The 14,403-nt window shown below is 38.0% G+C and overlaps 1 protein-coding gene across 3 annotated transcripts in view; it reads right to left on the bottom strand.

Annotated features, from left to right (window-relative positions):
- CNOT2 (CCR4-NOT transcription complex subunit 2) overlaps positions 1-13,461 on the bottom strand; it is a 115,870-nt gene extending 102,409 nt beyond the window's left edge. Inside the window, exons 1-2 of one of the 3 annotated variants that reach the window (XM_032170724.3) lie at positions 13,339-13,438; positions 13,077-13,224 (exon numbers count right to left, since the gene is read on the bottom strand). The gene's annotated coding sequence lies outside the window, so the exon portion shown is untranslated. Of the gene's footprint in view, positions 1-12,369; positions 12,817-13,076; positions 13,225-13,338 lie in introns of those variants that run through there. The other 2 variants (XM_032170727.2, XM_032170726.2) reach the window with 2 other exon arrangements.
- Between the last annotated feature and the right edge of the window lie 942 nt (positions 13,462-14,403).

Raw genomic sequence — 14,403 nt, 5'->3', positions numbered from 1 at the left:
TATTACTACTTTTTTTTTTTTTTTAACCAGAGGTCTCCTTCAGCAGACCTCCGTATAAAAATTTAAAATTCACTCCATATAAAAATTTAAAAACCAGTAAATAACAGTATTACTTCCTTGGTATGCTGTAATAATACATATCAATATACAAGAATCCAAAATTATAAAATAGGTAAGTTACAGAGAAACTTTCTATTACAAAAGAATCTTCCCTTTAAAAAAATTTACCTCAGAATTCCAAGTTGAAGTTCCCAAAGTATATAAAAACTTCTCAAATCATTAACTTGAATCAGATGTTCAAAATCGAAGGAATTAAATACTCTTTTTCTGGGCCACTTGATAAATCTGAAACTATTCTGAAATAGTGTTAAGTGACAGAAAAGCAAAAATATATCTTTGCCTTGTCTTGATATTTTAGCGTGTACATTTTTGGTCCAAGGCTGGAATATACAATTAAAAATAAAAGCCTTCTTAATCATATAGATTAGGATATAAATTATTCTGAGGAATAAATTCCCTAATTACTTTTAGTTAATTCCAGTGAAATAAGCAAAGAGCCTTGGATATTGAAAACTTTTCTAAAGTGTGGTAATAATCTCCTAAGAATAGTAAACATAACGGAGTTAACTGAGTATCTGATGGCCGAGTATTTTGCTGTGCCTGACAATCATTATTAAAACTATCAAAATTATAAAGGGGCATATCTTGACCAGAATCTGTAAATCTTCTAGAAGTTCATATGTTTTATATAACAAATATAAGTTTTATAAGTAAGTTTTAGATATGAGTTATTTGCTCAATTTTAAATTATTTGCCTTAGTTAACATGAAAGAATTGAAGAGCGAACTAACTGAGGATTTAGGGTAGCTGTATTCCAATTTCCAGAGTTTTAGTATATGTTTTTAGAAGAAAAAGTATTTTGCTTGTAAGTGGCTTTATTACAGTACACGATTAAATAATCAGCACACATAACAAATACTTAATGTCAGTAACTAGATTTTACAAGGATGATCGTAAAAGCAATGCCTTTTCCTACAATGCACGACAGTCATTTTCCAAATTCATTACTCTGTGATTCACTTTCCTTGCTTTGCTACTGCAGCTATTTAGTACTATTCTGCTTGCCTTATATGGTATTTACTTTTAATGCTCCAAAAGGCTCAGTACCCAAGAGATCTTACAGATTTAAGGGACAAAGAACAGTGTAAGTTATTCATACACATATGCACAAGAATACACAAGAGTTTCAAACTACTGCACTGACATTCTCAACGCTCTAACTATAAATTAAAAATGAATTTCAAAAACACAGACACGATGTTCACAAAAAATATGCTTGGCTAACAATGATAAAGAGAAAGGACACGAATACAGTTACAAAAATGGGAATACCCCAAAGATTATAATGATATTTTACCCTAATGAAGCAGGAGTTAAGATGAAGTAAATTTCCTACTATAGATACAGAGAAAGCATCAGGACCTCAGCATGCAAAAATACTCAATTAACTGGCCTGCTCCGATGAACATAGCAGAATCATTTTTTACCACTCCCACAATCTCTCCAAACTCCCATCTCCCAAAGTCCAATAAGCCAGTTTTCTTTATTTATTTTATTTTTTTTTATTTTTTTTTGAGATGGAGACTTGCTCTGTCACCCAGGCTGGTGCACACTGGCACGATGTCAACTCACTGCAACCTCCGCCTCCCAGGTTCAAGCGATTCTCCTGCCACAGCCTCCCAAGTATCTGGGATTAGAGACACATGCCACCATGCCTGGCTAATTTTTTGTATTTTTAGTAGAGAGAGGGTTTTCCATGTTGGCCAGGCTGATCTTGAACTCCTAAGTGATCCACCCGCCTCGGCCTCCCAAAGTGCTGGGATTACAGGCATGAGCTACTGCGCCTGGCCTAATAAACCAGATATCTATTTAAATAAAAATGCATAAAGGGCAAAGCACCCAAATGCAGCAGCATCACAAGGTAAAAATGAATGAATCATTCAATCAATCATACAACTTAAGAAACTACAGTCTCCCCTTATCCGCGGTTTCTTCTTCTTCAGTTTCAGTTATTCATGGTGAACCGCAGTCCAAAAATATTACATGGAAAATTCCAAAAAGAAATAATTCATACGTTTTAAATTGGGCATCATGCTGAGGAGTGTGATGAAATTTTGTGACATCCCGCTCCATCCCACCTGGGACATGATATCCTTGCTACATATGCTACCCACCCCTTAGTCACGTTAGTAACTATCTTGGTTATCAGACTGACAGATCACAAGAAGTATAAGTACAGTACAAGATGTGTTTTGAGAGAGAGATCACATTCATTTAACGTTTTTATATTATATAATTGTTCTTTTTTTTTTGAGACAGAGTCTCGCTCTGTCCCCCAGGCTGGAGTGCAGTGGCGTGATCTCAGCTCACTGCAAACTCCACCTCCCGGGTTCAAGCAATTCTCCTGCCTCCGCCTCCCAAGTAGCTAGGATCACAGGCGCGTGCCACCACTCCTGGCTAATTTTTGTATTTTTTAGTAGAGGCAGGGTTTCACCGTGCTAGGCAGGATGGTCTCAACCTCCTGACCTCGTGATCCGCCCGCCTTGGCCTCCCAAAGTGCTGCGACTACAGGCATGAGCTACCGCGCCCGTCCTATTTTATTATTAGCTATTGTTGCTCATCTCTTATTGTACCTAATGTGCAAGTTAAACTTTATCGTAGGTATGTATGTATGGGGGGGAACAGTACATATAAGGTTCAGTGCTATCCGTAGTTTCAGGCATCCACTGGGGTCTTAGAACATATTTCCCCTTGAATTAAGGGGAGACTACTATACTAGTTTCACTACAAAAACTAATAATCAGGAATAATTATCATAATACTTTGACATGCTCTACAGTTAAACACTTTTGCTTTCATTATCTGAGTTGTCATCAGCAACACTGGGAGGTATAAATTATCAAACAGCTGAGGCTCTTCAATACTAATTCATCTGTCCAGGCAAACAGCTAATAAGTTTATAGAGCCCAGACTGGAACCCATCATCTGAATCCAAGTGTGAAGTCTTTCCAAAATAATATATTATCTCTTCATTAAAGATAAGCATGTACTCAATGGTGCATTTCTCAACTTTCAAAAAAACAAATGATAGGTGCTAAGTGTTTCTTCTGAACTTCCAGGATTTTTGCAATTTTTGCTCTAAATAAAGGAAATGGCATGGGAACCAACACCAGTAAATATCTACTTGTCAGGAGTTTTACAGGATCATATTTAAACCCACTAAATACACTTAAGCGAAGAAGATATTTTATTAATTTTAAGGAAGAAAACAGGCACAGAAGAAAAAACTACTACAGGTAACTAACTCTGCATTATTCAGGTTGGAAAAGGTAGACACCAGTCTGTCTGAATCCTAACCCATCAGATTTATCCCACTTAACAAAGGAATTATTAAATGCCTATTACGTGCCCTGTGCTTTGCCAAGTACTGCAGACAGAGCAATGTGAAGATTTATGTATGTTACTCAAAATACTACACATCTTACTTCACAGAAGGTCATCTAAACAAAATTCCTGGTGGGAAAAACATGTTTAGACTCTAAGACTGCATTCTTGTTTACATTTACAAATCTGATACAAAAAACAGTACAGTGCACTCTATGAAATAAATTGTGGCCAATTCTCTTATGCCTCAGAAGCTCCTCTTTAATCTAACAAGTCCCACTCCAAAACGAAAACAAACAAAAAGCCCACAAAAACCTTTAATCCTTACATCAGTTCTACTGGGTAAGTATTGTTATTTATCTACATTTTTCTTTGTTTTTATTTATTTTTATCTACATTTTTCAAATGAGAAAACTGAAGCATAGGGAGAATAAGTCACCTAGCCAATTGAAAACAGTACAATGGTGATTCCATTTCAGGCTGGTTAGTTCCAGGCATTATGAACATCACTTAAAATTTCAGAATATAACTCTTTAATAGCAGATAGATCAGCTCCATTTTACTCAGTCAAAAGTGAACTAAATAGACAATCAGGCTACGTGGGCAGCTCTAAATGCCATAGTTGAACCATTAACTTTTGCTATGATAAAATAGTATATAATGCATACAATAAAAGCAATAATTTAGGTCAGTAATCCCAGCACTTTGGGAAGATGAGGCAGGCAGATGGCTTGAGCGCAGGAGCTCAAGACCACCCTGGGCAACATGGAGGAACCCTGTCTCTACAAAAGATACAAAAATTTGCCGGGAATGGTGGCATGCGCCTGTAGTCCTAGCTACTCAGGAGGCTTAGGTGGGAGGATTGATTAAGCCCAGGAGGCAACAGAGCACCATGATCATGATACTGCATTCCAGCCTGGGTGACAAAGCGAGACCTGTCTCAAAAAAAGAAATAAATAAAAACAAAAGTAATAATTTGCTGAAACTACATTCTCAGAGAAGCAATTCTTTTTCTTTAAAAACATTAATTTAGGATTTGTTTTTGCATGTCAATTAACAAATAATGCTAGCAACCTAATATAACCAAGTGTTATATATTTTGAGAAACACACAAACACATATCATAGCATTGTAAAATAAGCACTTCTAGTAACATAACATAAATATCAGCTCCTACGTAGGGATTTTATAACTGATTTAGATTTTCTTGGTATTATTCCAATTTATCCAAGAATGTTAAATCTCATGCCTAACACATTACATCAGATGATTAATACTCAAACTTTGCCTGCCCCAAAACGTATGTAAAAATTCCACCCCAGTAATGGAAAAACCTTGAACAGTAGGCATTCATTTATATGTATAACAAGTTCTCTAAAAGGTAGAGACTACAGAGTTTCAAAGCCATACAGTTCTTAACAAATAAAAATCCTGCTTATATGAATACAAAGTACTCAATTTGTTTAATGGAGAGAAAATAATCTTTCAAAAATGTCATAAACATACACCATTAAGCTTCTAATTTTAATTGTAAATCGACTGTGGAATCTAAACTTTCCCTTGAAACACAAATCTCCTTATCAATCTCACTGGCTTTCTTTCCCCCCAATGGTTAATGGTTCCCTCATCACATAAAAGATAAGACCTCTCATACTGTGGCTACTTCATTCCTTCAACTAACTTCTCCTATGAGGTCCCAGAATTCCATCAAGGGCTATGGAGGATTACCTCGCCATTCTCCAAATCCAGAATATTTTCCTAGGATTTGTGCATTTACAATGCTGATTCCCTACCCTCCCCCATCTAGTTAACTACAAATCACCCTTCAGGACCCAGTTCACTTATCACCTCCTTGAAGCCAACTCATTAACTCCCTGAAACAAGGTTACTCTACTCTAGGATGTTTCTACAGTATGACAAAAATTTAACTTGAGGAATTATGCAGTGCAACTGTAATAGTGCACAGCACAAAGTAACATTCATTGGACTGTACAAGAAAATCTAATTAAACATGAAAATCATTACTAATTTCTAAGAAAAGTATAGGTTTTATTATTCCACATAAACACATGAATTAAGGGAAGTTTTCAGTTTGCTTTCCTATGTCATTTTCCAGTACTCCAGACAGACCACCCCACAACCCCTGCAATTCATCTGATGTAGAAAACAATTTCAAGGCACCTTAATAAAAAATAATCCCTCCTCCCTATTGCTCTTTGTCCACCACAATATTTTCTGAAGTGAAAGACACAGATCATTATGCTTTAATCACCTCTTCTCCCCTTTAGAGCTTACCCCCATTTATGCAGAAAGCACTAAGTAATTGTTTATGAAATTTCTTATCTTCAAACATACAAAACTTGACCCTATCTCAGGGCCTTCTATTCCTTCTGCCTGGAAAACCATTCAACCACATTTCTGCATGGCTGACTCCTTTCTCTGTTTCTGCTCAAATGATACCTCCACAGAAGTCTTCTCTCATCACCCTACTTAATCTCTTTTTTTCCATTTCTAATCAACTGCTGTACCTTTATCCCCCTTTATTTTTTCCTAAGTTACCACTACCTGAAATTATGTTTATTTATTTGTTTACTGTCTGTCTCCTCCTCCACAATGTTACATTAATGAAGGTGGAGGCTTGCCTGGATCACCATCATATATCCAATAACAATGTCAAGCAGAGACTAAACACTCAAATTACTAAAGGATTTACTTGAAAACATCTAGAGTGCTAACATATAACCAGCCTAAACTTTAAATTTAATTTAATAAACAATTTCTATCCAAATACTACTAAAAAACAGCTAAATTATATGAATTTTGCATGTGCAGGGAATAGAAAAAGAACTTTTAAAATACACAGAATTTTACTGTTGGAAGTGACTTTGACGATCGAGCACAGGGATTTTCAAACTATGCTCTGAAACACCTTAGTGTTTCACTTATTTGTGCTTCACAAATTCATTTAAACACTGGATTACAATTTTTTTACACACATACATCCATTTTAGGATGAGTGATATACACACACAAGTGCATTGTATACCAAACTTAAACACTTTAAAGACTATCTCAGATGTCAGGTTAACCGGTTTTGCTGTAGCAAATAGTTTGGCCTGACATAAATATACCTAGAATTTCTCATAAGCAAGCATAGATTAGAAAGATTATGGCTCCATTTTTTTTTCTAATTTCAGGCCAGACATGTTCACTGCCATAAAAACTACACCCCTAAAGCATTACTTGGTGCAGTAATCTGTTCAGCATATGATTACCTCAGAAAAAAGGTGCAATAATATGTAAAGTGTAGCATCAATGATATGTTATTACCTATTCTCATTATAACACAGTATTGGCTTTTAAGTTTTTAACGTTTTTCAATGAATGTTTATAATTTTTAAAAATATGAGCAGCTGTTGGATATTGCCAGAAAGTCAAGCTTGAAACAAAAATTTCCTACTGCTGCTTGTCTTTCAAACTTCTGTATCAATTTGATTAAATATCCAGGATCTGCAAGATGATCAGATGCAAACAAAAACAAATCCTCCATTAACATCTATTTGATTTAATAAATCACGATTTTCTCTATAAAGTAGCGCTAAAATAAATGAGAAAAAAATTAGACTCTGAGTCCAGTCTGAAGATGAAAATGGCCTTCGTAATTCCCAACTTCTAATTTTCTTATTAACCAAAATAGCTTGTTTATAAACATAAATGTTAAGTTTTAAACTTATTTTAAATAATATATATAAAATTAAGATAACATATATAGAAGTCCTCTCTGCAAGCTGTAAAACATTTTAAAAATATTAAGTAGCAAAGCCAAAAGTAGTCAGGTGCTTGGAATGGCATAGTAAACTTAATATTTTATTTTACTGACCTATGAAAGATTCTTACAAGCAGAAAATTAAATACAAAATTTGTATGCAGGATAGGCATTATAATTTACAATGTAGAAAATACAAAAGCACATACTTGCCAGATATGACACAAAACCAAATGTTCCTCTCTCAAACACATTGTATTACATAATCAGTCATTAAATTTTGTCCAGATGCTAATACAAACTGGAGCTGTTTCAACATCTGAATACACAAATGGAAAAACAGTGTATCAATATGTTTGAAAAACAAGCAAGTCTACTCACTGTTACCTAAATTGCTAGGACACATAATTTTCTCTCACTCATTTTATCATTAGTTTTTACTAAGTTTTAGTAAAAACTTACTAAATGTGCATTTTCATCTACTCACATATAAGGAAAGACATTTCCATTCAGAAAAGGCAGAGAAAGGACTAGTGTCCTAAGTACTGGATCATACTTCCTTTTTAAAAATATATACTCTGTATCTTTGGCAGCTCTCAGTCACTAAAAGGTCTCTGAAACATATACAGGCAATTAAGACATAATATTCCTAAAATCATTATCAATATTAGCATTATCTACTAAAATGCAATTCTGAGAGTCATCTATCCTGTTTTGATTTCTACATCTCTAAAATGGGCAGAAAATTGGCTCACAATCTCTTAAACAAACCTACAAAGGCCACATGTTTCTCAAAACACAGTTTCAGATTTGAGAAAGGTAAAATCTTGCATGTATCATATATGATGTAACATCTGCCAATGGCAACACCTGCAGTCAAACACGTGAACATTTCCATATGAAAATGTGGGAAAATCAGATTAAGAAAGATAATAATAATAAAATTCACAGGTATAATTCCAGTTGATATTTTCTCAGCTTGCTTATTCAAAACAAAACAAAAGAAATGATCAACTTTCAGAGCTTTTTAAATTTTGGACCTCCAATAAGATACATCTCACCTTATTTCCATAAGGGCAATTTTATTCAAACTAGAGAAATCCTGCTTTCTACTAACCAATGGGCCAGGCATTAAGAGGAAAAAGATGAGAAAAACAGAATCTAACTTCAGAAGCCCCAAATCTAATAGGAGCTCATGGGCAAGTACTGGTAAACATGATACCTTGTAAAGACAAATACAAAATATCTCCTTCAAATAATAGCCATAACCATACAAAATACAGCAAGAAATACAGATCTAAACATCCTGCCAGAAACAAAACGGGGTATTAATCACTCTATTACTAACATCCTTCCCTAATTCCATACTAACTCTAAACACACTTCTCTAAGAAGCTAGTTATCTATTTTTCCATATGTAATTAAGAAGCAAAACTGTAAGAAAGGATTCAAGGAAGTGAAGGAATACAGGATGCCATTCTCCCCACCACTTTTCCAATCTGTTGCTTCAGATCTGTGGATTGTGAAACAGCACTGTCAAATGACAATCTAGCAACAGTTCAGTTTAATAGTATTGAGAACCTACTAAGTATTATGCACTCTATAGAGGCATTCGAAATGTAAACATAAACAAGGCAAAGCCATACCTCTCAGGTGCTCCCAGTCCAGATGGACAGTAAATTACAATACAGTGTGACATTCCATAATAGAAGTTTGAAGAATAAAAAGCAATACAGCAGGAGGATTTGGGAAGTCAGGAAAGATTTATGAAGAAAGTGATACCAAAGAGGAGTATGGAAGAAGTTCATCAAACAACAGAGAAGTGAAAGATACATAAAATATGCACTACCACCTACCCCACACACACATACATGCAATTAACATACACATGAATAAAAAGAATAGGACGGGCGTGGTGGCTCACGCCTGTAATCCCAGCACTTTGGGAGGCTGAGGCAGGCAGATCGTCTGAGGTCAGGAGTTTGAGACAAGCCTGACCAACATGGTGAAACCCTGTCTCTACTAAAGATACAAAATCAGCCGGGCGCATGCCTGTAATCCCAGCTACTCAGGAGGCTAAGGCAGGAGAATCGCTTGAACCCGGGAGGCGGAGGTAGTAGCGAGCCAAGATCGCGCCATTGCACTCCAGCCTGGGCGACGAACAAAACTCCGACTCAAAGAAAAAAAAAAAGAATAAGGAAAGGAAAATGTTCAGGGTTAAGTGGCAAATAGTCCAAAATATCTAACCATATATCTAAGTGGACTTAGATCCTGAGTCTAAGCATATACAAAACACTGAAGTGCCCAGAAAAGGAAAAATTTCCCATTTTTTTCTAAATAATTCACTTTTTTGTATTTCCATATTACATGTCATGAGCTCTTGACAAAAAGTAAACATTGTAAACTGTTTTATTACTTTATAATGCAGCACACCCCCAAGGGATATACCAACAGATACCAACAGATTAGCATCTGTATTTCAGAGAACAAGTTGTCAGAAAACACAGTACGAATTCTATTTCCAGGACATTCCTAATAGTATAGACAAAGAAAATAAATGAACAAACCACATCAGCATGATTAGTCATAAGAGTTGAATTCTAAACTAGAAATCAAAGGATGTCAAACAGAAAAACTAAAGGAATAAAAACCTAACTTTCATTCCACTTCAAGGCAAACTTTCTACAACGACATCAACTTTAGCACAGCTCTTTTCAAAATATCTGGTATAAGTCACAGTGAAATTCAATCCCTTTAAGTATCACAGGTAGAAACTGCTCTTAGTAAGGAAGAACAGTCACCTGTATCATCAAGCAGAATAAGTTCTACCATAGCACTAGATCCCTTGATTAACACTGTATGTAATTCCACTCAAACATTACAGTACACCTCATATTAACTCTGCCCCTAAACCGCCCTACCTGGTACCTTGGATCTTTTGCCGCTTTGTGTTACAAAATCCACTACAGATCCAGGTAACAAACATCATAAATGTTTGGTGGTGTATTTTCCTGAAATCTCAGGCAAGTAACTTGTCCTCAAATGCCTATTCAAGCAAGCACATGGCATTGTTAGTTTGCTTTCAAATATGTGATCCCAACAGAATGAACTTTCTACAGTTACAAATTTTAACAACAAAAAAAAGCTATTATTTAACACTGCTTTTAAAGAGCAAGAAAATAAATTGTAAGCTAAGTTCTTTTCACTAGTCTATTAATGCTCACTCATTATTTCATATATACATGTGAAGCATACATTTTATTTATATTATCAGAAAATCTTACGAAGTTAAGTCTGTCACTAGAAAAGATAAAACTATAACTTAGGTTGTAAAAAATTCTGTAATGGTCTTTCAAAATACAGGTACTTTTAATGTCAGTATCTACTAAAGGAATACAAATGAGAACTGGCTTAGAATCACTTCTAATAAAATCTATTCATACACCAGAAAATTTTATTTACTTTTGAACAAATAATTTTCAGGTTATAATAACTGTAAAGCATCTCTGAAAAATCAAAAAGTGCAACATTCAAAGTTATAAAGCAAAAACAAAGGTAATTAGTTCTTGTAGGGAGGTACATGGGAAGTTGTATCATCCTGAACTTTTTTGTTTTTGTTTTTTGCCCAGCATCAGAAGATAAGCCACAATCTGAGTTTTATCTTCAAGATCAGGTACTCGGGGATATAAATCACTCACACATAAGCATTTTGCCCTCATTTTTCCACCATATAAATTAAAGTATTATAGAAACTGAAAAACTGTATAGGCTGTATTTGCTGCTTGGTTAAACAAACAGGCAATTCTCATTCCCTGAGATCAGATTAGGTTACAGATATCTCTACATTGTATACTTAGAAAAAGACGCCTGCCAACAAATGTTTACATTAACTTATTTGTATTGATGAAGCACTAATCAAGATGCAAAAAAAAACTTTAGCGGAGTTTCTCACTTCCTCTCTAAAACACAAAGTATTCACAAAAATTATTACAATTCAAGCTCTCAGAAAATATGAGAGAAAGGTACCTTTTTTACAGTAAGGATCTTACAAAGTCAAGAAATAAGTGAGTAGAGTGGAACATGTTTTGTCTTTAAGTGTATTTTGTATTTCCTTTTCTTTAAACATTATGAAAGAACTACAAACTAAACAAATTCAACATAAAGAGCTTACTAATTATCTTGGTCCATTATAAAACATTTCAATGAACAGAGATCTGAATATACACTTAACCATTTCAGCCAACTATGATTCTTAACCCTTTCAATCTGCAATAGTTACCTTACAAAATTGTAAGAGATTTATTCATTGACGTTTGGAAAGAACTGTTGTCAATTATGCCAAGCATTCCCAAACTCAACACAAACCTTGTATGTAAATGGATACTTTAAAATTTATATCTCATCCCTCACCCCATACTTTATTCTTTCCATTTACATTGCTTCAAAAGGGAAATCAAGAGTCACACTTATGATTCCGAGCTCTAAAAATTCCTAATATCAAGCATGACACTAAATACGTTCAACTCTGAATCTTAAATTCAAGTTGGCCTCCCTCGTGAACTAACTTTAACTGAGTACTTTTTACCATTTCGCCAAGAACTACGGGTTCGAAGCAGTGTACTTAATTATGAGGAACTGCCCAAACGATTTTAAAAGGAGTGGGATTCTCTGACCAAGAATTTTATGAAAATGAAACAAAATATGTTGCACTCAGTCTTCCGGATGTTGAAAAGTGAAGATGTCTCCAAGGATTCGAAGGAAGTTGATGTTTAGCTTCCTTCTGAGAGGGTGGTACCCTTACTTAAGACTTTTGTAGTAGTAATACCGTTAGGCCTGGAATAAATATAAAGTCTAAAACCTTGGAAATACTTTGTATAAAAGAAAACTACAATTCTCTTTTGCTAAGAACCACAGTTACCAAGAGTTATCAGCTTTCTCCCGGACAGACAACAGTGCTTCAATGAAGAACTACAAAAGCCTCTTTTAACCCTACTCTTTTCTTGTTAAACTTTTAAGTGAGACCTACGACAGCAAAAGGTGGAGAGGCCCCTGCGGAAGTAGAAACCCAGGGCTTGCAACTTCACAGACAGAAGCGTCTGTGGTTCCTCCGCCGCCCCAGGACCATCTGGACTCAGTCTACGACACTACGGAAGCTTCACCTTCCTGGTGCGGTGGCAGAGGCGGCATCGCAGTTGCATTCCTTCTCTCTCCACCACGCACAGCCTTCGGTATCCCAGGGCCTGCAGGCTCCTGACACCCGTTAGCCAGTCCAGTGTCTCCCATCTGACACTTGCAAACACACTAACAGAAATACACATAACTGGCAGATGATATACGTGTATTGAGAGAATGTAAGAAGCCACAGACAGCACCAGCTGCCGGGAAGGCGGCAGAGCCGTCTAAAGCGGGCTCGAGCTCCTCGGCCACGGCCACTGCCGCCTTCTCTTCTCCCCCAGGAAGCAGCGCGGCAGCAGCGGCTCCTCCGCACTGGCGGGAGCCTAGGGGAGTGGAGTCTGGGGAAGCCCCAACACTCGCGGATGGGACCGGGCCTAGGATCTGGAGCTGCTGCTGCTGCTGCAGCGGCCCGAGTACAGCGACGCTTTACGTCCGGTCCACCACCACCCCCATACACACCCCCTCCCTCCCTCCACCGCCGCCACCCCCCCTCCCCGCCCGCTCCGCTCTCCCTCTCTCGATTGGAGCCGAGACAAAAGCAACGGGAAGCGGTGGGCCGGGACGCTACCGGCGGACCCTGGGCGCGACCGGACCGGCCCCGGGGCATTCCCCCGCCTTGCAGAGGCCCCGAATCCGCCGCCCCCGCCGCGCGCCCCGCTGCCAGACTTCCGAAAATTTGCCAAAAACTCACCGCATGAATTTTCTTGTCCCGCGGATCCAAGATGGCGACGTATCCACCGCGGAGGCTGCTGGGAGCAAGACCTTTACCCTCTGACCGCCGCCGTGACCCCCGTCGCTCCGGCTTCCCTCCAGGCGGCAGCGGAAGGTGGGAGCGGCGACTGCAAAACGGCAGCGATGGGGTGGGGAGGCCGCTTCCAGCGTGCTTGTAACAAGGTGGAGAGAGGCGCGTCACTCCCCTACCGCCCTTACCGCCGCTCCGTCTTGTCACCTACCGAGTCAGAGGGAGGCTTGCTGCTCCTCCGCGGCCGTTACAGAGAGCGGGGCTTCTGCGGCCGCTACCGTTTCCCTGGGGCCAGGTTGCTTCGCAGAGGGCTCTGGCCCTGAGTCCGAGGGGGACCGCGGGGTCCAGGGGCGATGAATGGTGAGGTGGCTTCAGTCCGCCCTCCCCGGGGACGCTGAGCGTGTTCGTGTTTGTGTTTGTGTTGGACACCCCGCCCCCGCACGTCCGCCTCCTCACTCTTCCCCTCCTCACTCCCGCCACCTGGAGCGAATCTGACCGTGTCCTTGTTTCCTCCCTCAGCTCCCGCAACCTCCGGAGCTTGTGCGCGTACTTCAGGGACCGGCACCACGTCACCGTCACCTCCTGAGTAGTGAGTTCCCCTCTGATGAAACCACTGGTGTATTTACTCACCATCCCCACCTTTTTTTTTTTTTTTCCCAACCTGATGGAAGGAGGTACATAATGGAGAGCAAGTTTTTAAAGCACGGTCGCGTCGTGTGAACTTGCTCTAGCCAAATTAGGTTTATAGCAGTTTTTCTGGCTCTCGTTCCCCGCAGTCCCCACATAAACAAGAGCGACCAGCTGGGTCATCCGCAAGACCGTTTGAAATTATTGTGGCTTAGGTGGAAACTTAAAGGAGTGAAGTATCTGCTTTCCAGAAAAATCGTTGTCGTTCAAAGTGAAATTAAACTTGTTTTCTTTGCAATAATTCCCCTTTATTTCCTTGTATATCTGTAAACTCTTCACTTTTTTGTAATTAATAGACAGTTCGGACTTAAAAAGAGCCTCTGCATATGTGTTTTGGAATTGTGTGGCTTCATAATGTGAAAATTGTTCTTTTCTATTTGAGTAATTAAAGTACAGTTAATTTGAAGTAAATAAAATTTCTATTTCCATTGGTTGTTTCTTTTAAAAAGTCACCTTTTACTTACAAAAGAATCACTGTAATCCAGTTTAAATTTATCATTGAAGGTCAAAAGCAAGAAATAGCAAGAAACACAAGCATACTATAAAATAAAAGGTAACGGTCATGTTTTTGAAGGTAAGGTGTTTTGAC

Source organism: Hylobates moloch, unplaced genomic scaffold (genome assembly GCF_009828535.3).
Source record: "Hylobates moloch isolate HMO894 unplaced genomic scaffold, HMol_V3 SCAFFOLD_12, whole genome shotgun sequence".
NCBI classification, from domain to species: domain Eukaryota; kingdom Metazoa; phylum Chordata; class Mammalia; order Primates; family Hylobatidae; genus Hylobates; species Hylobates moloch.
This window is presented reverse-complemented; position numbering and strand designations above follow the sequence as displayed.